At 41.3% G+C, this 24,990-nt stretch overlaps 1 protein-coding gene and 1 long non-coding RNA gene across 7 annotated transcripts in view; both read right to left on the reverse strand.

Annotated features, from left to right (window-relative positions):
• On the reverse strand, window positions 1-24,826 carry LOC140719125 (uncharacterized). The gene is made up of 3 exons (XR_012096865.1): window positions 24,735-24,826; window positions 2,039-2,184; window positions 1-493 (listed from the first exon to the last, which is right to left on the reverse strand). It is a non-coding gene; the product is annotated as an uncharacterized lncRNA (long non-coding RNA).
• The window catches only part of LOC140719475 (uncharacterized), a 159,583-nt gene that overhangs the window by 113,428 nt on the left and 21,165 nt on the right, over window positions 1-24,990 (reverse strand). The window lies entirely within an intron of this gene.

Genomic DNA, 24,990 nt, shown 5'->3' on the forward strand with positions numbered 1-24,990 from the left:
GAGAGTGCGGAGGAATAGGCAGGAGGAGGATGGAGGGAGGGCTCCCTGACAAGGTCCTAGGGGGGAAGGTGGGGGAGGGAGGAAATGGGAGGGAGGGGTATGTGTATAGGAGAGGGAAGAGGAAGAGGTGGGGGAAGGAGGTGGAAGGAGGGAAGGAAGAAGTGAGGAGGAAGGGTAGGGTGAGGCTGGGGGCCAAAAGTCTGGTGTCACTGGTGGAGCCACTGAGACAACCTCTGGGATTGGTCTGTCACTGATGGTACAACAAAAAATCAGCTCGGGTGGATCTGAGCTGTTTGGTCAGCTGATTGGCTGAGACAGAACTCAAGATATTCATCAAGCGAATCAGAGGTGATGTTCCGTTGTCAATCAATCACCACTGGATCTATGAAGTTCCCAAATGCGATGCTATATGAAGTGTCGTGCTGTAGTCTGGAAGGATCAGTTGGTGATATCAATCTCCCCAGGCCAATCATGGAACTGGATTTGAATGGACCTGTTGATGACAACATTATCTTTGAGGAAATCATGTCAGCTGGTTTGGATAACTTGTGGGGAGCAAGGTAATGGATGGGGAGAGAGCAGATGGGAGGGGGAAGTGGTGTTGCTAGGATCCCATTCTGAGCCAGTCCTATCTGCCTAATTTGTCCCGTATCCTTCTAAACCTTTCCCATCCACGTACCTGTCGGAGTGTCTGTTGTATGAATAATTTTCTCCTTAGACCCTAGTAAATCTTTTTTTTTAACCTTAACCCTGTGGCCTCTTAAAAAGCCCAACCTCTCTCCATAAGTTGGTCTCTCAAGTGCTAATACCTGTCTCGTAAATCTCCTCAGCACTCTTTCCAGCTGAGCAGTATTTTCCTCTAGCAATGCGAGCAAAACTGTATACAATACTCCAGGTGAGGCCTCACTAATGTCATCATCAATTAGACCATAAGGCCCTAAGACACAGGAGCAGAATTTGGCGACTCAGCACCCTGAGTCTGATCTATCATTCCATCATGGCTGATTGAGTATCCCTCTCAACCACATCCTGCTGCCTTCTCCCTGTAACTTCTCATGCCATGACTAACCAAGAACCAATCAACTTCCATTTTAAATATTCTCAATTACATGGTCCCCACAGCCATCGGTGGCAATGAATTCCATAGATTCACCATCCTGTTACTGAAGAAATCCTCCCTATCACTGCTCTAAATGGATAGCCTCTATTCTGACGCCATGCGCTCTGACCCTAGATCAGAAAGTATACAAAATAGCCTTTTCACATTCTATCTAGACCTTTCAATATTCAACAGGTTTCAATGAAACCCACTGTTATTCTTCCATGGCTATTAAAACTCCTCATATGTTAACCTTTTCTTTGTGGACTCCTTTTTGAGAACCTTCACTGGAAACTCTCCAAGGCCAGCACACCTTTTCTCAAAGCGACCCAAAACTGCTCACAATACTCCAAATTCAGTCTGACCAATGCCATATAAAGCCTCACCATACATCTTTCCTTTTATATTCTAGTCCATTTGAAATGAATGCCAACATTGCAGTTGCCTTCGTGACAATCCACTCAACCCTCAAGTTACCATTACGGAATCCTGCAGAAGTGCTTCCAAGGACCTTTACCCCTCTGATTGTTAAAATTTTCTCCCCACTTAGAAAATAGACTACACCTTAATTCCTTCTACCAAAGTGCATGACCAGACACTTCCCTACAGTATATTCCATCTACTACTTCCTTGTCTTTTCTCCCAATCTGTCCAAGTATTTCTGCAGACACCCTGCTTGCTCTCAACTACCTGTCCTTCCATCTATCGTTGTATCATCTGCAAAGCCAGATCCCTTTGTTCTACCACAATCCTCATTACTCTACCATTCACTGAGCACTAGGTCACAACTCTTTCTGCACCATTTAACTAATTTAACCATTTTATATATATATACACACACACTTATTGTAATCGACAGTTTTTATGATTCAGGTATTGCTTTGTGGGAGTGGTAACTGAGTTAACACAATGAGGTGGAAGGGAGGCAGAGGTACCAACCTGAGGAGTACTGAATGCAGTTGGCACCTGCTGTCTCGGGCTTGCATTCTGTAGTGGTCACTCTCAGCTTCATCGCTGGTTCATACGGTTAAAATCTCTGTTGTCTTCTGCACAATCATGTGTCACTGTTTCCAGCACTCTTGTCCCTCAAGAAGAAGAAACAAAAAGTAGATTCAAGCAACACACAGAAAACGCTGGAGAAACTCAGCAGGCCAGGTGGCATCTAAGTAAAAGATTCAGGCTGAGACCCCTCATCATGAAAGGAAACAAAAGAGAGGAAAAGAATCCACTGGCTTACAACTAGACAACAACAGGAACATCTACATTTTAAATCACAGATCTACACTGCATAAGAACTCATCCACACATTTTTCACTATCCTGTCCACATGTGTCACCACTTTTAGGGAACACAGTACTTCACCCCTCGGTGTCTCTGTTCTGCAACTCCCTTTGGGCCCTGTCATTTACTCTCTATGTTCTACTCCAGTTTAACTCCCAAAATCATACTTGTCCAGTTACGTTCAACCTGCCCTTTCTTGGCCCACTTTGCCAGATGGTCTCCATCCCATTGTAACCTCAGACAACCCTCACCCTCACCACACACTCATTTTTGTGTCATCCACAACCTCACTCATTGTTCGAACGTAAAGAGAAATACCTGAACGAGCTGTCGCCGGATCTTTCGAACCATCTGTGTAGATGAGTAAGAATCCGTGATATCTGTCCTGTATACATCTGACTCGGGTCTCCAGCTGACCAGAGTTTAAATACTGTGGTGATGTTGCATCTCATTATGATGTGTCTGCTGGTGTCACTGTGACCTTGTGATGTTGAGGGGTCGTACCTCAACATCTCCATATTCAGTAAAAACTTTTATCATTGCCTTTTTTGGCTACTGCCAGTGCAATTTTTATGAATTCTTTCTGATATTTATTCAATTTGGGTTTCGGTTTTATCCCTTCAATATCACCTAATAAAAATAATATCGGGTTATGTGGAAGTTGTGTTCCAATAATTTGTTCCAGTAAAACTCTTAAATTTGTCCAAAAAGGTTGAATTTTAGAACAAGACCAAGCAGAATGTAAAAAAGTACCAATTTCTTGGTTACATCGGAAACACTGATCAGATAAATGTGGGTTTCATTTATTTATTTTTTGTGGTGTAATATATAACTGATGTAAAAAATTATATTGTACTAAACTTAACCGAACATTTATTGTATTTGTCATACTATCAAGACATTGTCTTGACCAAGTTGTTTCTTCAATTTTAATATTCAAGTCCATTTCCCATTTTTGTCTTGACTTATGGATTCCTTGTTTAATTTTGAATCAAACTATACATACAAGAAATAAATTTTTTAGTTTTTCCTTTTTGAATTAAAGTTTCTATTTCATTAGATTTCGGCAATAACATTGTTCGACCCAATTTTTCTCTTAAATAAGCCCTTAATTGGAAGTAACAAAAAAGAGTGTTATTTGATATTTTATATTTATTCTTTAATTGATCAAATGACATTAATATACCTCCTTCAAAACAATCTCCTATATATATATTCCCTTTTTGAAACCAATTATATAAAAGTTGATTATCCATTGTATAAGGAATAAGTCTATTTTGAATTAAAGATCTCTTTGCTAATAAAGATTTCTTTATCTCATCATCAACATTTATCTTATTCCATAAATCAATCAAATGTTTTAATATAGGAGATTCTTTCTTTTCCCGTATCCATTTAGATTCCCACTTATATATAAAATCTTCTGGTGTATTTTCTCCCATTTTATCTAGTTCTATTCTAATCCATGCCAGTTTATCTTTATCAAAAAATGATGCAATAAATCTAAGTTGATTTGCTTTATAATAATTCTTAAAATTTGGAAGTTGTAACCCTCCTAGATCAAATTTCCATGTCAATTTTTCCAACGATATTCTTGACACCTTACCTTTCCAAAGAAACTTCCTCACATATTTATTTAACTCTTGAAAAAACTTCTGCGGTAGTTGTATTGGTAGTGATTGGAATAAGTATTGTAATCTAGGGAATATATTCATTTTTACGGTATTTACTCTACCTACTAATGTTATTGGTAATATCATCCATTTATCAAGATCTTCTTGAATTTTTTTCAATAATGGTAAATAATTTAATTTATATCAGTTCTTTATATCATTATCAACTCTTAGACCTAAATATTTTATACCGTTTATCGGCCATCTAAATTGAGTTATTAATCGACATTGACTATAATCTCCTTTAGTAAGAGGTAAAATTTCACTTTTATCCCAATTTATTTTCTAACCTGATATTTTCCCATATTCTTCTAATCTAGAGGATCATTTACGCAACGCAACGAGTGCAATGGGTTTGTTAAATAAAGCAGAACATCATCAGCAAATAAATTAATCTTGTATTCCTCCTGGTTAACTCTGAAACCCTTAATATCTGGGTCCATTCTAATTAATTCAGCTAATGGTTCTATCGCCAACACAAATAAAGCAGGTGATAATGGACAACCTTGCCTAGTTGACCTTGTTAACTGAAATGGTGTTGAAATTTGACCATTTGTCACCACTTCAGCTTTGGGATTAGTATTTAAGGTTTTAATCCATTTTATAAAGGATACTCCTAATCCATATTTTTCCAATACTTTAAATAAAAATTCCATTCCAATCTATCAAATGCTTTTTCTGCATCTAAAGCAACTGCCATACTCATTTCCTCCCTCTTTTGAGCCAAATGAATTATGCTAAATAACCGAGTTACATTATCTGCCGATTGTCTATTTTTAATAAATCCTGTTTGATCCATATGTATTAATTTTGGTAAGTATTTAAATAATCTGTTAGATAAGATTTTTGCTATTATTTTATAGTCAGTGTTTAACAAAGAAATAGGTCTATATGATGTTGGCTTTAAAAGATCTTTTTTTTTGGCAATACTATTAAAATAGCTGTCGAAAAAGATTCTGGAAGATTATGCGTTCTTTCCGTTTGGTGTATTAACTCCACAAAAGGAGGAATTAATAAATCTTTTAACTTTTTATAAAATTCAGGCGGAAAACCATCTTCTCCTGGGGATTTATTACTTTGAGATGCTCCTAGAGCTTCTTCGACCTCTTTTAATGTAAAAGGCATATCTAATCCCTTCTGTTTTTCCGAATTCAATTTTGGAAGAGTTATTTGTGATAAAAACCTTTCTATCTTGACATTATCATTTTGTGATTCTGATTTACACAGTTCGGAATAAAAATTCTTAAAAGTTTCATTAATTTCTAAAGGTTTATAAGCAATTTTATTTACTCTTGTTCTAATTGCATTTATCGTTTTAGAAGTCTGATCTGTTTTTAACTGCCAAGCAAGAACCTTACGTGATCTTTCACCTAGTTCATAATATCTCTGTTTAGTTCTCATAATTGCTTTTTCTGTTCGATATGTCTGAAGTGTATTATATTGTAACTTCTTGTTAACAAGTTGTCTTCATTTATCTTCTGTCATATATCTTTGAGATTCTTTTTCTAATTTTGTAATCTCTTTTTCCAATTGACCTATTTCTATCATATATTCCTTCTTAATTTTAGAAGTATAACTTATTATCTGACCTCTCAAATATGCCTTCATTGCTTCCCACAATATAAATTTATCATCAACTGAATGTGAATTTGTATCTAAAAAAAACTGAATCAGCTTTTTCATAAAATCACAAAAATCTTGACGTTTTAGTAATAATGAATTAAATCTCCATCTATAAATTGATTCCACTTTATCTATCATTATCAAAGGAGAATGATCTGACAATATTCTTGCTTTATATTCCATATTTTTCACTCTGTCTTGAATATTCGTTGTTAATAGAAAAAAATCCATCCTTGAATAAGCTTTATGTCTATTTGAATAAAATGAATAATCTCTTTCTTTTGGGTTAATTCTTCTCCATATATCAATCAAATTTAAATCTTTCATCAATGATAAAGTTAATTTTGCTACTTTTGATTTTGTGACAACCTTTGTTGATCTATCTAAAACTGGATCTAGACAAAAGTTAAAATCTCCACCTATTAATATTTTGTCATGTGCGTTAGCCAAATTCAAAAAGACCTCTTGTATAAATTTTACATCATTTTCATTTGGTGCATAAATATTCATAAAAGTCCATAGTTCTGAAAAAATTTGACAATGTATAATTACATATCTCCCCGCCAAATCAATTAATATGTTTTGTATTTTAATTGGTAAATTTCTATTAACCAAAATTGCAACTCCTCTCGCCTTTGAGTTAAATGAAGCTGCAATAACATTTCCAACCCAATCTCTTTTTAATTTCTAATGTTCTATCTCTGTTAAGTGTGTTTCTTGTAAAAAAGCTATATCTATTCTCATTTTTTTAAATGTATGTTAAGATTCTTTTTCTTTTCACCGCTCCATTAAGCCCATTAACATTAAAACTTTAAAAATTCAGTACATTAGTCATTATTTTTTATTAGGTTACTCCAATCTATAATAATACCTAATCTTTCAACTTTCCTGGTACCTTGGGGAATCTTTTTAAAATTCTCCATGTTGCTATGTGTGTCCCCACCAATCCTCCAGGCAAAAAAAGAAAGATAGAAGAAAAATAGCTTATAAAGTGAAAAACAAAATACCCCCCTACCAATGTTGTGGATAAAAAGTAACACAACATTACCCCTCTCTGTTGCACGGGTCATGGCAATCTCCATGATTACACACGTGAATCCCGTAGCAATCGATCCAAAGCTCCCCCGCGACATAAAAAAGTATATATATGAGAAGAAAAAAAAATACTACTCTCAATTAATATTTCTCAAATTTTGCCTTTCTCCCCCTGTGTCATCCTTAAATGTCCATCAATTCCATTCACTGTCTCTGTCTTCATCTTTAATCCATTACGCTTGGAAATCTGTATGTGTAGTTAGGGAATATTTGGGAGTTTTTGTGCAAACTCCTCCGCTTCTCGATAATCGGTAAAAAATCTTCTTTTTCCATCTTCCAAAAAAATTATCAGTGTTGCTGGGTGATGCATTATGAATTTATAACCCTTTTCCCATAAAGCTTTTATCACTGGGTTAAATTCCTTCTTTCTCTTCAAAAGATTATAACTTATATCAGGATAGAAGCTTTCCCTTCTATCATCAATGGCCCTTTTCTCTTTCTGGCACATTGGGCAGCCGCCTTCAGGATCTTTGATCTTCGTATCTTAAGCATTTTATCAAAATTGATCGTGGATTTTGATCAGCTTGAGCCCTTTCAATTTCAATTAGAGTTTCTTCTTCCATTTCCAAGTTTTCAGGGATCCATTTTTGAAAAAACTTCATTGGATCTTCTCTTTCTATATTCTCTTTAAGTCCAACAATCTTAATATTGTTTCGACTGCTAAAATTTTCAAGCTTATCGACATTTTCCAACAATTGCTTTCTTTCTGATGTCCAGGCAGAGATATTATCTTTCATTTTATTCATTCTTTCAGCCATATCTTCCATTGTAGCTTCCAAGTCTATAATTCACTTTTCCATTTTTTCCTGTCTTTTTATCATTTTATCAAACATAATCTCCATATTTATTTATTTCTTTCTTTCTTTTTAAAAAAAATCTTTATTAGTTTTTCAAAACATTTTACAAAAATAAAAACCCCAAATCCCAATGAGGAGCATTAATACAGTGCAAAATTAAGCATACAATAACAATATGCTACAAAGGAAGAGAATTTAACAAAAAAGCACCTAAATTAAAGACAAGTGAGCTTAGTGTTCTCCCCAAGCCCCACAACACAAGAAAAAAACATCAACTCCAGACCAACCACCACACAATATAGAGAGTATAAGTCAGGACAGTCAAACTCCCAGACTGTGAATACACTTAGCAACAGAGGATAATAATGCCTACTACCAGAAAAAAAAGGGAGCTGAAAGCAAGGGACCGAAAAGAACAAAAAAAAAGAAAAAAAAAACCCTAGTCAAGAGGAAGGTTATGAAAGTACTCGATAAAAGGTCCCCAGACCTTATGGAACTTTAGATCCGAATTAAGAACTGAATAATGAATTTTTTCGAGGTCCAAGCAGGCCATAATATCGTTAAGCCATTGCGCATGAGTGGGCGGGGCAACATCTCTCCATCTAAGGAGGATCAAGCGTCTCGACAGGAGAGAGGCAAAGGATAGTATTCGGCATTTGGTCGGACCCAGACATAAATCTGTCTCGCCCCAAAAACCGAACAGAGCAATTAAGGGGTTAGGTTCTAGGTGCTGATTCAGAATACCCGATAATGTAGTGAAGACATCTTTCCAGAATTTCTCCAAGCTAGGACAGAACCAGTACATATGGATGAGAGAGGCCACGCCCCTCTTGCATTTATCACAGAGCGGACTAATGCAAGGGTAGGATCGAGATAGTTTAGATTTAGACATATGGGCTCTATGAACAATCTTAAACTGTAAAAGGCAATGGCGAGCACAAAGAGAGGTTGAATTAACCGATTTGAGAACTGAGTCCCAGCTCTCCTCGGATAAGGAGATATTTAAATCCTGCTCCCAGGCCATTTTAATTTTATCCACAGGGGCCTGTCATGAGGCTGCTAGTTTATCTCGGTTAATTGATATTAAACCTTTACCTAGTGGATTAATGGAAAGAAATAGGTCCATAGCATTTTTTGCAGGCATTTCAGGAAAGTTAGGAATTAAAGGAGCAGTAAAGTGTCGGATTTGGAGATATCTGAAAAAGTGAGCGTTAGGCAGGTTGAACTTAACAGAGAGCTGCTGAAAAGAAGCGAAGCGATTATCAATGAAGAGATCTTCAAAATGTCTAATGCCCTTCCTGTGCCAAACATGGAATGCTGAATCGTACGTAGTAGGTAAAAAAAGGTGATTATGTGCGACAGGGCTAGAAACGGAAAACCCCTGGAAACCATAGCATTTCCTGAACTGAGCCCATATACGCAAAGTGTGTCTAACAAGAGGATTAGCTATTGATCTGGGCAGACTGCTAGGGAGTGCAGAGCCAAGAAGTGCAGATATAGATAATTCTTTGGTGGAGCTCAACTCCATTGCCACCCAGTTAGGGCACTCGGGTTGACCGTGGAAGAAAGACCAGAAGGCAGCACAACGTATATTAGCTGCCCAGTAATATAAGCGAAAGTTAGGTAAAGCCATGCCACCCTCTTTTTTAGATTTTTGGAGGTGGATTTTATTAATTCTAGAGCGCTTATTCTGCCACAGATATGACAAAATAATAGAGCCTAAGGAATCAAAAAAATATTTAGGAATAAAAATTGGGATAGATTGAAATAAGTACAAAAATTTGGGGAGAACATACATTTTAACAACATTAATACGACCTACCAAAGACATAGATAGAGGTGACCATTGTACCAGACTCTGTTTTATAGCATATGAAAGATTGACAAAGTTTTCACGAAAGAGATCTTTAAACTTCCTTGTTTTATTTCTTTTAATGCGTTTAATTTTTCTAATTTACGCATTATATGCATCAAAGTTTTTTCTATATTTCCAGAAAAACTTTTACTTCCATCTTCGTCTGATTTTTCCAGAGAATCTGAATCTGCCTCAGATTCACTTTCACTTCCAGTTTCAATCGTAACTGGGATTTGTAGTTCAGGTTGCTCAAGTTTGCGCATGCCCCTTCCTTCACGTTTGCGCAGTTCTCGTTGGTCTTTTTCTTTAGAAATGGTCGATGTTGCCGCAGTTTCCTGTTCTGTATCACCGGAGGTAAAATGTACCTGAGCCCGTGGTTCTCTGGCAGGAGTGGGCCTTGATTCTGTTCCAGTTTGCATTGACTTCACGGTAGTAGTTTTCTTCATCTTCTGTTTACGAGACATAGTTTGAAACAATCCAGAGTAGTTTATAAGTAACTTTTAGAAAGTATTTACTAACTTTTCTTCACTTAAACATTAATTTACTGATTTTTTACGGGAGAGCTGGATTTCCGTGTCTCGATCCTACGTCATCACGTGACGTCCCCCATTTCCGTCTTACCCTTCCTGAAGTTCACAATCAGCTCTTCCATCTTACTGACGTTGAGTGCCAGGTTGTTACTGCGGCACCACTCTACGAGTTGACATATCTCACTCCTGTACGCCCTCTCATCACCACCTGAGATTCTACCAACAATGGTTGTATCGTTAGCAAATTTGTAGATGATTTTGAGCTATGCCTAGCTACACGGTCATGTGTATACGGAGAGCGGAGCAGTGGGCTAAGCACACACCCCTGAGGGTGTTGCAACACCCCAGTGTTGATCGTCAGCAAGGAGGATATGTTATCACCAATCCGCACAGACTGTGATCTTCCAGTTAGGAAGTCGAGGATCCAACTGCAGTGGGAGTAACAGTGGCCCAGATTCTGTAACTTCTCAATCAGGATTGTGGGAATGACAGGATTGTGGAATTGTAGGTGTTTGTGTTGCCCAGGTGGTCTAAAGCCATGTGGAGAGACTTTGAGATTGTGCCTGCCCTTGACCTATTGTGGCGAAAGGCAAATTGCAGTGGGTCCAGGTCCTTGCTGAGGCAGGAGTTCAGTCTAGTCATGACCAACCTCTCAAAGCATTTCATCACTGTCGATGTGAGTGCTACTGGGCGATAATCATTAAGGCAGCTCACATTATTTTTCTTAGGCACTGGTATAATTGTTGCCTTTTTGAAGCAAGTGGGAACATCCTCCTGTAACAGTGAGAGGTTGAAAATGTCCTTGAATACTCCCACTAGTTGGTTGACACAGGTTTTCAGAGCCTTACCGGGTACCATCAGGACATTCTGCTTTGCGAGGGTTCACGCTTTTTAAAGACAGTCTAACATTGGCCTCTGAGACAGAGATCACAGGGTCATCAGCTGCAGCAGGGATCTTCACAGCTGTAGTTGTGTTCTCCATTTCAAAGCGTGCAAAGAAGGCGTTGAGTTCATCTGGTAGTGAAGCATCTCTGCCATTCATGCTGTTGGGTTTTGCTTTGTAGGAAGTAATGTCTTGCAGTCCCTGCCAGAGTTACCGTGCATCTGATATCGCCTGCAACCTCATTTGAAATTGTCTCTTCGCCCTTGCTTGAATGTCACAGATCCAGCCTTCAGCAGACAATGTACCTCCTGGTTCATCCATGGCTTTTGGTTTGGGAATGTACGGTATGTCTTCGTAGGCACACACTCATCCACACAGGTTTTAATGAAGTCGGTAACAACTGCATCATACTCATCCAGATTCAAAGATGAATCCCTGAATACAGTCTAGTCCATCGATTCAAAGCAGTCCTGTAGATGCTCCTGTGTTTCCCTTGTCCATACCTTCTTGGTCCTCACTGCTGGTGCTGCAGTCTTCAGTCTCTGCCTGTACTCAGGGAGTAGAAGTACAGCCGGTGATCAGACTTCCCAAAGTGAGGGCGTGGAAGAGCACGGTAGGCATTCTTGATGGTGGTGTAGCAATGGTGACCTTGGGAATGGTAGAGGTGGTATTGTCCACTTCCCCTGCCCCTTGTCCTGGTTAAGGGAGATTCAGTGCTAAAATTGTGTTTGGAAGTTTTGAGACATTCGCCAACCTTGTCCCTTCAGTGGCACAGACTTTAAATCCTGTACCATTTGTGAGTGACACACTCCTGGGGGCTCTGTGCAACACTGTCAGTCATGGGTGCTAAACGAGATATCAATCTGCCTCCACTATTAAGAGACATTTACCTCCAGACCTTAAATATTTGAAGTGTAAAAATATATTACCTTTCATCACTCCTAGTTTATTTACCAAACATCTTCATTCTACAGAAAACACAGACAAAATGCTGGAGGCATTCAGCAGGTCAGGCAGAATCTGCAGAGGGGAATAAACTGTTGATGTTTCATGCCAAGACCCTTCATTCTACATTCTCCTGTTCTTGACCCCACCACTCATGTGAAGAGCTTCCCTGACAGCAGGTTGTCAGAAGAAAAAGCAAAAGGGAATGTGAACGGGAATTTTGTTGAGACGGTACAATTGCAATATTTAAGAAGCATTTGGATAGTTACAGGAAGGGTGGATCTTGGAGGCCTATTGTTCAACATGAGTAACTGGGACTAAGAGAGACAATACTGTGGTCCACATGGATGAGTTGGACTACAGGGCCTGTTTCCGGACCGTATTGCTCTATGACTCTTTTCAACCTTTCCCCATACCTCAGGTACTCAAGTCCTGGCAACATGCATGTACATTTTCTCTGCACTCTTTTAAACTTATAGATATCTTTCCCATAGGTAGATGACCACAACAACTCACAATACTCCAGGTTCAGCCTCACCAACCTCCCAGTTGCTGTGATGCAACCTTTGATATCCTTCCTCGCTGTCCACTCTGTTGCCAGTCTTGGTGTCATCCACAAATTTGCTGATCAAGTTCCCACATTATCACCCAGATTGTTGTTGTAGATACAAACAACAACAACAGACCCAGCACTGATCCCTGTGGCACCAGTCACAAGATTCTTGATACAAATTTCTTGTTTGCTCTTCAGAAAGCTTTAAGATTGGTTAGACATGACCCACTATGCACAAAGCCACTTTGATTTTCCGTAAATAGGCCCTGCCTATCCAATTACAGTAGATTTTGGTTTATTAGGGCATATTGGGACTGGTACACATTGATCCAATTAAGAGGTTACCCAATTAAACAAATTTTCATGGAAATAGTTTAAAAAAGACAAACTACTGTTTAACTGAGTAACAAACTGTATATTTCACTGAAATACAGAACAAATAAGAACACTGCCAATACGATTACAGTACTATAAAACTGTGTTTCAGTCCCTGATCGTCATTGACAGAAGAATTCATATAGAGTACGCCACTGTATTCTTTTGATTGACTGTAAATTAAGCTCCCAGTGCGGCCTACTCTACATCAGTGAGACCCGATGCAGATTGGGGGACCACTTACAAATTTTGGAATTTTTCTCGATTTTATATGATGCACAATGTTCTGTAGATTAGCACAATAAATTCTACTTCAAAATATTTAGAAAATGACATGAAAATACTGTACAACACACACAAAGTGCTGGTGGAACACAGCAGGCCAGACAGCATCTATAAGGAGAAGCACTGTTGACGTTTCAGGCCGAGACCCTTCGTCAGGACTAAGTGAAAGGAAAGAGAGTAAGAGATTTGAAAGCAGTGGGGGAAGGGGGAAATGCAAAATAACAGGAGAAGACCGGAGGGGATGGGATGAACCTAAGAGCTGGTAAGGTGATTGGCGACAGTGGTACAGAGCTGGAGAAGGGAAAGGATCATGGGACGGGAGGCCTCAGGAGAAAGAAAGTGGGGGTGGGGGGGAAGCACCAGAGGGAGATGGAAAACAGGTAGAGTGATGGGCAGAGAGAGAGAAAAGAACAACTAAATATGTCAGGGATGGGGTAAGAAGGGGAGGAGGGGCATTAACAGAAGTTAGAGAAGTCAATGTTCATGCCATCAGGTTGGAGCTACCCAGCCAGTATATAAGGTGTTGTTCCTCCAACCTGAGTTTGGATTCATTTTGACAGTACAGGAGGCCATGGATAGACATATCAGAATGGGAATGGGACATGGAATTAAAATGTGTGGCCTCTGGGAGATCCTGCTTTCTCTGGCGGACCGAGTGTAGGTTTTCAGCGAAACGGTCTCCCAGTCTGCGTCGGGTCTCACCAATATATAAAAGGCCACAATGGGAACACCGGACACAGTATACACACATTTGAAAATACTGTATTTGTGGACACTGAATACTATTTCAAGGCACTGTATTTCACATTAAGATTCAATTTCTTGCAGGCATTTACAGGAAGATGCAGAAATGCAACAGAATTTATGAAAAACTTCCCATAAATACTGACAAAAAAACAAATTGCAAAAGACAAACTGTGCGAGAAATAATACTGAGAACATGAACTGTAAAAAGTTCTTCAAAGTGAGTCATTCCTGGGATCATTCTTGTCAACCTCCTCTGGACCATTTCCACTATCAACAGATCATTTATTTTCTTCGATAAGGGGCCCGAAACAGCTGACAGTACTCTAAGTGTCTCCAACTACTGTGAAACCTCATCCTTAATAATGGATTACAGCATCTTACCAACCACTGAAGTCAGGTTTACTGGCTTATAATTTCCTGCCTTTTGCCTCCCTGCTTTCATCAAAGTGGAGTGACCTTTGAATTTTCCATTCCTAGAAAAATATTCCAGAATCTCATGATTCTTGAAGATCATGACTAATGCCACCACAAACTCCTCATCTACTTCTATCAGATCCGTGGATACCCAGGTTTATGATCTCAGGATTGACACCTTTTCCACATGCTAGTGCGGCCAGAAACAGGAAGATCATACAGTTTAACACATGGTCAAGGAGATGGTGTAGGAGGGCTGGCATTAGATTTTTTGAATCATTGAGCTCTCTTCCAGGGAACGTGCGACCAGTAGAGAGAAACCGGTTAGCAAGTGAACTGGAAGGGCACTAATATCCTAGTGGGAAGGTCTGCTCATGTTTCATAGGTGATTTAAACTGGAGTTGCAGGGTGGTGGGAACCAGAGTGCCAGAACAAATATTGATGTGATTTTGGGGTTCTGTTGTTTTAGACACAACAGAGAGGGAGGGATGTGACTAGTCAGGAACTGATTCGGGATAGTCCACACAGCCTTGTGTGTGGTAGGTTGTTTGACTAATTTTTTAAGAGTTTTTTGAGGAAGTTATCAGGAAGGTTGATGAAGGAAAGGCAGTGGATGTTATCTGCATGGACTTTAGCAAGGCCCATGATAGGGACTCGCAAGGGATATTGGTCTCGAAGGTTCAGTTGCTCGGCATTCAAGATGAGTTAGTAAACAGGATTAGACATTGCCTTTGTGGGATAAGCCAGAGAGTGTTCATAGATGGTTGCTTCTCTGACTGGGGGTCTGTGACTAGTGGAGTGCCACGGGGATCGGGATTGTCTGTCATCTGTATCAATGATCTAGATGATAATTTGCAGGTGACACCAAGATTGGGGGTGTAATGGGCAGCGAGGAAGACTATCCTGGCTTGCAGTGGGATCTGGGCCAGCTGGAAAAATGGGCTGAAAAATGGCAGATGGACTTTAAGACAGACAAGTACAAGGTGTTGCACGACAGTAGGACCAAGCAGGTTAGGTCTTACACAGTGAATGGTAGAGCACTGAGGAGAGCTGTAGAAGAAAAGGCTCTGGGAATACAGTTCCATAATTCACACGTAGATAGGACTGTAAAGAGAGCTTTTGCACATTGCCCTTCATAAATTGAAGTACTGGAAATGGGATGTTATGTTGAAGTTGTATAAGACATTGCTGAGGCCTAATTTGGAGTATTGAGAGCAATTTTGGTCACCTTTCGACAGGAAATATGTAAATGACATGGAGAGAGTATGGAGAAAGTTTAGAAGGATCTTGCTGGGTCTGGAGGATTGGAGGAAAGATTGAATACATTCAGAATTTATTCCCTGGAACATAAAAGATTGACGGGATATTTTATAGAAGTATAAAAATTAAGAGGGGAAAAGATAGGGTAAATACAAGCAGGCTGTTTTCATTGTGGCTGGTTGGGACAAACAAAGGTCATGTGTTAAAGGTGAAAGGTGAGATGTTGAAGGGGAATATGAGCGGAAACATCTTCTTCTGAGGGTCAGGAGAGTGTGAATTGGGCTGCCAACGTAACTGCTGCTTGTGAGATTGACTTCAATGTTTAAGATATGCTTGCACAGGTACATGCATTGCAGGGGTATGGAGGGCAATGGTCCCTCTGCAGGTCGATTGGAGGCGATATGATATTCTGCTATACTTGTCTATAACTCAATCTTGGAATCTTCCTGTAGTAGTCTAGCTCTTATATTCTTTAGTATCCTCATGAGTGGCATCTTGTCAAAGGCCTCATTAAAATCCAAGTGAACAACATCTCTTTTGTTGATTCTGCCGCTTTCTGAAAAATTTCCAACAGATTTGCCAGGGTAAGATTTCCCCTTCAGTAAACCATGCTGACTTCGGCCTATTTTACTGTGTGCCAGCAGCTACCCTGAAAGATCATCCTAAATGATGGACTCTAACGTTCTGTCAACCACTAAAGAACGCTAACTGACCGATAATTTCCTTTCCTTTACCTCTTACCCTTCTGAAGAGTAAAGTGACAATATTCCAGTCCTTCAGAGCCGTTCCAGAATCTGATTCTTGAAAGATCATTACTGAAGCCTCCTCAATCTGTTCAGATACCTCGTTCGGATCACTGGGGTGTAGTCCAACTGATCTAGATGACTTATCTACCTTCGACATTTCAGCTTCTCATTGGCAACAGTGATTACACTCACTTCTCACCCTCGCTGGCAAAACTCTTATTCACTTTATTCACCATTCCCTTTCTCCCATTCTGATTATTGTGATCAAATACATTTTAATATTGCCAAAAACCATTTTACTTACCTTGCTATCAAAATTACTAAAAATTGTAAAGATCTATATCGGTATAATTTCTCCCCTTTAGTTGAATATACTCAACAGGCGCTTTCTAAATGGTCACCTATGTCGATGTCATTGACAGGTCGAATAAATGCTATAAAAATGGTTATTCTACCGAAATTTTTATATATATTTCAAGCAGTTCCCTCTTTTGTTCCAAAAACATTTTTTGATAAAATAGATTCTCTGACTTTGTCTTATGTTTGGAATAATAAAAGCTCTAGAGTGAATAAACTTTTATTGCAAAAATCAAAAAAAGATGGAAAACTGGCTTTACCAAACTTTAGATTTTATTCATGGACAATTAATATTCATTATATTACTTTTTGCATTGATGATATAGATGACCAAGATCGCCCTTCATGGTTACAGTTGGAGGAAAATTCAGTAATGGGGTTTTCGTTAGCTTCTTTATTAGGAGCTCCCCTTCTGTTTTCGCTCTCCAGAATAGGTAGACAAGCTCTAAACCCTATTATTAAACATACTTTAAAAATTTGGTTTCAGTTTCGTAGATTTTTTGAATTAAATGATTTTCTACTTTCTAGTAATATTTATTCTAATTTCTTTTTTAAACCATCAACTTTGGATAAGGCTTTTTAAATTTGGAAATTAAGGGAATAAAAACTTTTTTAGATTTGTTTGTACAAGACTGTTTAATGTCTTTTTCACAGTTAATGGATAAATATGATATATCTAAAACACATTTTTTCAGATATTTACAGTTTAGGAATTTTGTACGTGATTTTTTACCGAATCACCCCTCAACCTGCTCTTTAAATTTGGCTTATGCTATTTTTCAGCTTAAACCTTTTCAAAAACGATTAATAGCTATCATTTATAAACAGTTAATGAATGCTCGCATGTCGCCTAATGATAGGGTTCAACGCATCTGGGAAGTAGAACTTCAACATTCACTTTCAGACAATCGAGTAAATTTTATTATTTAAATTTTATAATTCATCTATCTGCGCATGCCATATCTTAATTCAGTTTAAGATAGTACACAGGGCCCATATGTCCAAAGATAAATTGGCGCATATTTTTCCTAATATAAGCCCTATTTGTTACAGATGTAACGCAGAAGTGGCTACTCTAACTCATATGTTTTGGTCATGTGTAAGTTTAAACAATTTTTGGAAGGATTTGTTTGGAACATTATATAAAGTTATAGATGTGGATGTTCAACCTAATCCACTTACAGCAATTTTTGGGATCATTCCAGAGGAAGCAAGCAAAGTGCCTGCTTCCGCTTAAAATGTGATAGCTTTTTCAACTTTACCGGCTGGGAGAGCTGTCTTGTTATACTGGAAAGAATCTAACCCACCTACTGTCTTTTATTGGCTCTCCTCCATCATGTCATGTCTAAGCTTGGAGAAAATTAGAAGCAGGACATTTGATACATCCTTTAATTTTGAACAAGTCTGGCGACCCTTTATTCAATATTTTCATATGAATAAAATTTCCTTTATTCTCTTTTGGGGGAAATCCTTATCCGTGAAGGTTCGGAGATGACTGGAAGGATGTTTTATTTTCTTTTTTAAAAAAAAATTTCGTCCTCAATTGGACAACCCAATCTTCCTTTTTCTTTTTTTTTATTTCAGTTTAGTTAGTGGGGGTTTTTTTTCTTTACCAAACAAAATTTCCAATCATTTTTTTTTATGATTGCTAAGAGGAGTTGTAGTTTTTTTTAACCATTGTATATATAACAGCGTAATATTCTACCTATTTGAATTTGACATTATATACTTTCTGTTTTTATTATTGCTGTTTATATGTCTTTTATATTATTGGTTTGCTAAACTCCTCCCCTGACTTGTATATACTTTATTTGAAAATAAAAATTAAAGAAAGTCTACTCTGCCTTGATTTTACACTTAATATATCTGGAAGAAAAGCTGTCGGCACCCTCTTTATTATTATTGGCTAGCTTTCTTCATATATCATCTTTTCTCTCCTCATTGTTTCTCACGTGCCTTTATTGGTTTGTAAAGCTTTCCTCTCATTTCTGCTACTACTGTATGCCCTCCTTTTTGATTCTATGCTGTCTCTGACTTCCCTTGTCAGCCAAGGTTGCCTCATCTCCCTTTAGAATACTTCATCTTCGGGATGCATCTGCCCTCCACCTTCTAAGTTGCCCCACAAAACTCCAGTCATCGCTGCTCTGCTGTCATCCTGGCAAGTGTCCCATTTCAATGAATGTTGGACCGCTCCTCTCGGATAAATTTCTCATTACCATTAATCGACCGTAACAGTGATACATCGGAGAGGGTGCAGAAGAGATTCACTGGGATGCAGTCTCGATTAAAGGCATAAGTTACTGTTTAAGGAGAGGTCAAACAAAATTGGGTTTTTTTCTAAGGAGCTGAGGGGAGACATGATCATGTGTGAAAGGTGCCTCATAACAGAGGATGTGCATTTATAGAAATGAGGAGGAATTTCTTTGCCCAGACAGTGGTGAATCAGAGCAATTCATTGCCACAGATAGCTCAGAAGACAAATCATTGGCTATATTGAAAACGGAGGTTGATATGTGCTTAATTAGACAGGGCAGAGAGGAAACTACAGAGAGAGATGGGTCAAGCTGGGCAGAAGGGACAGACTGAGGTGGGGATTCATGGCTGGTAAGGGGCATTGGGACTGAACACCAGTGTTTTCCACTCTCAGACATTCACTGAGAACTTTTCACATCAATACATATTTTACTAACAGCAGATTTCAAAGTAAATTTATTTTTCAAGTACGTTGATATATTCAATCAAACGATTCATTTTCTTGCAGGTTCAGCAGCTCAACGCTCACCCCCAGCCCAGGGCAGGGAATGGGGCCGATTGCAGAGGGGTGGGGGGAGTATGGGGTGGGTGGAGTATGGGGGGGGTCTGGGACCTCATCAGGGAACACTCCCTCCATCTTCCTCCCACCCACTCCTCCTCACTCCCCCTCCCCAAACACTACATCCCCTTCCACCTCCCCCTCACCCTCCCCCATCCGTCCCAATTCCTTTCCCTGCCCCTCCCTTATGCTCAAGCCTCCCCTTCCCTCCTCCATCCCCTCTAAACCTTCCTCCTACCTCTCTGCCTCCCTCCCCTTCCCCTCCATTCCCTCTGCCAACCTTCCACCTTCCCTTCCCCTCTATCTCCCCTCAACCCTCCACTTCCCCTCTCCCTTTCCTTCTTCCTCTTCACTCCACCTCCACTGCAACGCTCCTGCCGTTTACCCCACCCTCTTCTTCCCCTTCCCACTGCTACCATCCCCCTACTCAGTCCCTGCGCTCTCCTCCTGATTCCACCCCCACCCACCCCCTCAACCTACCACTTCCCCTTCTGTTGCTTCACCCACCCCCGCAACCAACCCCTTCTCCTCCTGTTCCTTCACCCACACTCTCAACCTACCCCTTCCCCTCCTGTTGCTTCACCCACCCCCTCAACCTACCCCTTCCCCTCCTGTTCCTTCACCCACCCACCCCCTCAACCTACCCTTTCCCCTCCCCTTCCAGTCTGCTCAATCTGTTTTCCATCCCCGCCTTTCCCTTCCCTTCAACCATCCACTTCCCATTCCCTCCCCCTCCTTCACCTCCCCTCAACGTCATCTTTCCCTCCCCCTCCTCAGTGCCCATCTACCTCCACCGTCTTGCTCACTCCCCACACTCCTTCAGCTCCTTGTACTCCCCCATCGCTTCTGCTTCCCATTCATTCCCTCCTCATCCTACTCACACCCCTACCACAACCACTCCCGTCACTCTAAACCCTCCCCAACCCCTCCACCACGCCTCTCCTCAACACCCCTTCCTCTTTATTCTGTCTTCACTCTCCCTCCCCTCTCTTCCTGCTCACTCCATCTCACATACCCTGCCCTCTCCCTCCCTCCCTCTAAACCTCCTTCCCTTTCACCTCGAGTGGGGGTTTCGGTGAACACGGGGGAGAGCAGTGATGCGACTGAAGTTTACACCAGGGTTGCAGTGTACATAGGAGAGTGTGGAGTGTGTGGGGATTGGGTGTGAGCGGGGGTTCCAGCTTTGGCATGGGGGGAGTGGTGTTTGTGTGTGGATTGTGGAGTGTGGGGGGAGTGGTGTGTGTGTGGATAGTGGAGTGTGGGGGGAGTGGTGTGTGTGTGGATAGTGGAGTGTGGGGGAGTGGTATTTGTGTGTGTGGATAGTGGAGTGTGGGGGGAGTGGTGTCTGTGTGTGGATTGTGGAGTGTGGGGGGAGTGGTGTGTGTGTGGATTGTGGAGTGTGGGGGGAGTGGTGTTTGTGTGTGGATTGTGGAGTGTGGGGGGAGTGGTGTGTGTGTGGATAGTGGAGTGTGGGGGGAGTGGTGTGTGTGTGGATAGTGGAGTGTGGGGGGAGTGGTGTGTGTGTGGATTGTGGAGTGTGGGGGGAGTGGTGTTTGTGTGTGGATTGTGGAGTGTGGGGGGAGTGGTGTGTGTGTGGATAGTGGAGTGTGGGGGGAGTGGTGTGTGTGTGGATAGTGGAGTGTGGGGGGAGTGGTGTGTGTGTGGATAGTGGAGTGTGGGGGAGTGGTGTTTGTGTGTGTGGATAGTGGAGTGTGGGGGGAGTGGTGTGTGTGTGGATTGTGGAGTGTGGAGGGGAGTGGTGCGTGTGTGGATTGTGGAGTGTGGAGGGGAGTGGTGCGTGTGTGGATAGTGGAGTGTGGGGGGACCCAGCCCTGTGCTATCAGATCGTGGAGGTAACCCTTCATTTCCTGGTACAAGGGGCCTGGCACTGATATATATGTGCGTTTGACTGGTTCAGTGTCTTTGAGCGAAATAGTCATATGCAAGTCTTCAATGCAGCCAATATCATTGTCCGACCTTGAGAAGGAATGATGCTCTTCTCTAAGCATCTGTCTCACTACCGCTCTCTGATCCTCACTGAGGTGACTCAGATCTACAGGTGGGTCCCACTGTTCACTGGCACGGCCTGTGGGTTTCATGCTGGTGTGGCTCACTGTGGCTGGTGTTGCAACTTCCTCAGAAATCGGGGTGGGCAGAACTGTAATATTTGTTTGTACTGTGCCAATTAAAGTACACCCCGGCAGAACAATGTCATGGCCAGTTGGGTTAGAAACATCAATTGTGATGACTGGGAGTAACTCTTCCTGACTCTGACCGGTGTGTCATAAAACTCAAGACCATCTGGCCACTGCGGGTTCAGGTCTGGCTGAAAGAACATGGTCACGTCCTCTTTAAAAGCCTGTGCAGCTACACGACAGTTAACTTGAATACTACTGTCTTTTGAAACTGCAACCTCCTTTCTTCATTTTCACTGCATACTCATTTTCTAGCTCTGCACTAACAGCCTGGATAAAAGCTCTCACCTTGTTTCCTTTGAGAACTGGGAAAGCTTTCCTCATCGTGCTGTACTGTTTAGTCTTTTCGTTCTTAGTCAGGACGTGCTCAATAATATTGAAGCCAATGATGGGATGAGACAGGTGCCAGCCTTTCATTACAAGCACTGGAATGATCAGTTCTCCTGCTTGGTCAGGTTCAGAGGCCAGCCGGAAAGTCGTTTCAATCCCTCCCAAGTACGGCATTTCAGTTCCGTTTGCAGCAGTCAATGTCAAATCATCACATGAGTCAAGGACCTCCGAGACATCTCTCAGCCTTGTGGTTGGCAAGTATTCCTCCTTCCATCTTTCATCGATTATCGACACCTGAGAGCCTGTGTCCCATAAAGCTTGCAGTTGGTGATCATCCAGGTAACACTCGACAATATACTGTCTGCCAACTAGCGAGGTGACTTTGTGGGGGTGGCTGACCCGAGCTAAGGGGGAGGGGGGTGTTAACATTCCTCTCCTCACAGGATGATTCTTGTTTCCGTTTGCCAGGTGAGTCCATACTGCCACAATTTGCACGCTTCTGGGACTCTTTGCTAGTCACAGTTAACACCCGTCCCGTGGTGGTAACCATACCCTGTTTAACGGAGCCTCGCTCGACGGTCTGATTCCTCTAATTTTGCAGCTGGCTTGAAAATGTTCTCCACTTCCATATCGGTAGCAGTGCGGGCAGCGTCCATTTGCTCCTGTCTGCTGCCAGACAAAACATCTCCGTGGAGCGTGGACAGAGCGGCTAGTGTACTGATTAGGTCCATACTGAGGCTGTATTGGAACATGTGCTTGCGGCTGGCTGTAGCTGTTGTAATACTGCTGTGGTGAAGCAGGTGGCTGAGGGTCTCTGTCTGGCCTGACTACAGCTGGGGCATAGGGCTGTTGCTGAAAACTCGTCTGTTGTAGAGTCTCTTTAATCTGAGCTATCTCTGCACTGAGACCTTTTAAAGAAGCTACAGCTGTCTTAAGTCCTTGTATCTCTGTTAACAGTTCAGGGGAAACCTGTGTCTTGTCTTCCTTCACCCGGCACGTAGCAGGTGGCCTACCCTCTGACTGCACTACGCTTACACTTGTTGCTGACTGTGAGGTGTTAGACTTCTTTTTGTTTCTTCTTTCGTCTCATTAGCACAGGCGATGTTTAACCCCTCTAACAAAAGCTCATCTGATGTCTCAGTATCAAGGAGGAGAGGCTGCATGTCTATCCTGATACTGTCATTCTGGAGACCATTAAGTAATGTGTGTAAACACATGCACTGGGCTAAAGCTGGACCATACCTAAGCCCTGATTCTGACTCTTGGGAAGCAAACAGCACTTTCTGCCTCAAATCTAGAACCCGCATGAGAAAACTCTGAGGGGTTTCTTTGCTGTTCTGTGCTTCAGAAGCTAGCTGCTTGCAAAGCTCTGTGGTGCTCTTTTCTTGGAAGTGGGAGCGCAGGATGCGTCGGAGTGTGGGGAGAGTCAGGTTGGGTCTTCCTTCCAAATAGCTGCATAACTGTAAGCCTGGAGAAAGAGCTCTAACTACAGCATCTACTATTTCTATTTCAGGATAACCTCAGTTCAGTCCATTCTCCATCTGCTGAGCAAAGCGGGAGAATATCAGTTTATCCTTTTGGCCTGGTTCGCCTATTTGGCCAGAGATTTTGAAATCTTTGTGCCGGCATGGGCTTGGCTGCTGCGGCTGAGCACTGACTGAGGGCCGCCTGCTGACTTGTGGGCTCACGGTAGTTCGAGACTGGTACTGAGACTCATGAACAGTAGCATTAACAGGGGTGAGCTGCTCAATTTCCCCTTCTTTATGTCGCTTCACAGTTCTTTGTCCCTCTACTTCTCTCCGTGGCCCTGCCCTTTCCACACTTTCCCTGGCTGGTGCTGCTCCATTATCTGTACCCTCGGCCAAGTCTGCAATTTTCTCTCTCAGCCGCAACAATTCTGACCTGCCATCATCGTCAAACTCTGCCACTTCTTCTCTTTCAAGAAATTTCATTACACAAGTCACTAGTGATATGCCGGACTTTCCTTCACCAGCTGTTCTTCACTCACCTGGTATGTCAACAAAATCACAAACTTTGAGCAAATTGTCTCTAGTCAGGGTACGTAACCCTCCCACTACCGCTTCCTGTAGCTCTTCTAAGGCCAACATGTTGACAGGACAGGAGAAACTTACTGTGCAGGAGTTGGCTCTGAACTGGAAGGCCTTTAATGTCCCTGATCATCTCTGACTGGCCTCAGATGACGTGTACTCCACCACCAGCTTCCAGCTCTCTTCGACACAGCAGCGCCTTTCCTCACTACAGCATGTCTGAGTTGTATTGTGGGGAGAATTTAGCTGCTGCAGCATTCGGCCACCAGGTTATGGACACCGGACATCTGAAGCGCCATCTCGGCGGTGCCTCCATTATGTTACGCCTCTCAAAAACGGGGAGAAATAATCACGACAAAGACGTGAGGTGGTTTCCTCATCGAGAATTTACTCAAGTCATCAAAAATATACACAAATTACAAAAAAAAACCTTCACAATAAATTGGTCACAACTGAATACATACCCTCTGTAAATTACAGCAATACACAGTATTTCCCTGAGACATAATTCACATTTTCTCTACTGTTACTGGTGAATAATATGTAGCACTAGCTCAGTAAACTCTCACAACTTAAAGTTACTAAATAAATAATACACAAACAACCGTGCAAAATGCATTTACAGAGGTGCACATGTAAACTCACAAAGCAGCAAAACACGTGGTATCCATACACAGAATGGCGGCCGCTCCGCTCACACACGCGCTTTAATATACTCGGCAAAACATTACTCTTACTTGCTCAAACGTCACATAAATACTCTCTGGGCACTTTACACAGATTAGAAAGTCATCATGACCCCGTTAACAGCGTAAATTACCGACAACATACCCGAACAACGGGGAGAAATAATCACGACAACGACGTGACGAGTTTCCTCACCGAGAATTTACTCCAGTGCAGAAAGTACCGCGGTGTCCCCTGGGAATGTGGGTAGAGACAGAAGCAATCGACCTCAGGCTAGCAGATCAAGCCCACTCTGCAGATCACTGATAACACTATTAGGGCTTAATTTACACAATAAAGAATGAAAGAAACAATGAAATGAATTAAATACCTTTTAGTATTTTAGCCCTTTTTAACGTGT

The sequence above is a fragment of the Hemitrygon akajei genome, chromosome 31, assembly GCF_048418815.1.
Source record: "Hemitrygon akajei chromosome 31, sHemAka1.3, whole genome shotgun sequence".
Classification (NCBI taxonomy): domain Eukaryota; kingdom Metazoa; phylum Chordata; class Chondrichthyes; order Myliobatiformes; family Dasyatidae; genus Hemitrygon; species Hemitrygon akajei.